This window comes from Cucurbita moschata, unplaced genomic scaffold (genome assembly GCF_002738365.1).
Source record: "Cucurbita moschata cultivar Rifu unplaced genomic scaffold, Cmos_1.0 Cmo_Scf00010, whole genome shotgun sequence".
Taxonomy (NCBI): domain Eukaryota; kingdom Viridiplantae; phylum Streptophyta; class Magnoliopsida; order Cucurbitales; family Cucurbitaceae; genus Cucurbita; species Cucurbita moschata.
In genome coordinates, this window is record NW_019268526.1 from 4,193,055 (window position 1) to 4,194,843 (window position 1,789).

Consider the following 1,789-nt stretch of genomic DNA (forward strand, 5'->3'; position numbering starts at 1 on the left):
AAAAAAAAAAAAAAAAAAAAAAAAGTTCAAAATGCTGAATTTATTCTTTTCTGAGGGCCATATCTTAATGTGCAGACACAGTGATATCAGATGAAGACGGAGATGAAACGGAACGGAACGGGACTGACACCGCCTGTGTGGTCCCCACCAAAATTTGGTAATATTTAATATTATATATATTTTAGATAAATTTAGAAATTAATGGTTAAATTACATAATTGTCCGTCTTTTATAAATATTTCAAAATTATCTTTTAAAAAAAAAATTATATGGAAATATTATTTGTAAATTTAAATGGAAAATAATTTCACTCATTTGTCTAATAATTTTAAAAAATAGCAATATAAAAATGTATGTAAATTCACTAATTTTAATAAAATTAATTTTTAGTATTTTATAATTTATTAAAAAAAACATATAAATAAAGAGTATATTTTAAAAAAAATAACGTTTTAGGAATTTTCAAATGAAAATTTATAATATGGTAAGAAATGCAACACGTTTTTCATGTTTAATTTTATGATTATATAACACACGTCGAAATTAAAACGCAATTTGAGGATTAAAATAACAAAATTAAGTGTTATTGCTACCATGCCACCATGCCACCAAACGACGCTGTTTTGAAGTAATGAACACGTCATCACTATTTGACTTTTGTTTCATGCCAGATCAGCCGACGCTTTAGCAAGTACTGATGAGTGGATACCTCCAATATCGACCACCTAGGATGGTCCTTCCATCAAATCTCCTTTTCTCTTTTTTTTTTTTTTAATTAAAAAAAAATCCTATTTTTTTGTTCGTGTCTCCACAGTTTAATTGCCAGGTGTCCCCATCCAATCACATATATTAGATAAGATGGTATTTTTTTTCCAAGAGACAGTAATGTGTTAATAATTTTATTTTTAAAAAAAAAGTGTTTAATATTTTAATTTTCTCATATATTCTAAATATAAATTATTATTTTTCTTTATTCCCAAGTATATAAAAAAAAATTCTTGCATCAATTTAAAAAAATAAATATCTTTACAGATAAAATGATTCTTGTTTTACTGGATGAAATAATTATAATAATAAATATCGGCAATAATTATCTCAAGTCCGTATGAACGTAGCTTTTAATTTAATAAATTCGAACTTAAAACTTTAAGAAAATAGTTAGAATAGATATTTTAAATTTATATATTTATTAAAAACTAATTTCCATTTTAATAATAATTTCTATTAAATCTAATAAATTTGACTTATTTTCGTGATATTTTAAATTTTTATTCATATTTTAAACCTATGGTTTCATTAATTGGATATTTAAATAGCCCGCATTTAATTGGCAATTGATTAGATTAAATGTTAGTTAATTTCAAAATTATTAAAACATTTAATAAATTGACAATTTTTAATTTACATGACTCCCCATAAATATACTCTTTACTCTCCTACACTATTTTAGAACAATGTTTGTCTTAAATTACACCTTTTTCCTTAATATTAATTTCTTTTTCTACCGTACACATACGTGTGTATATATATATATATATTATCACCATCCATCTAATTTTAGGGTTTATTATTTTTTAATTAAAATTTGGATGATTTTAGGAGGAAGAAAATAAAAATTAGCCTAATACGTTGACTTTTCTATTAAAAAATATTTTGTTTAATTAGCTGTAATTTTTGTCGCGAGAATATATGCTAAAATTACTGCATTAAAGAGTAGTGAAAAATTTTTATTTATAATTATTTACGGAATCAAATAAATTAGAAAAGAAATAAAAAGAGCAATACATGA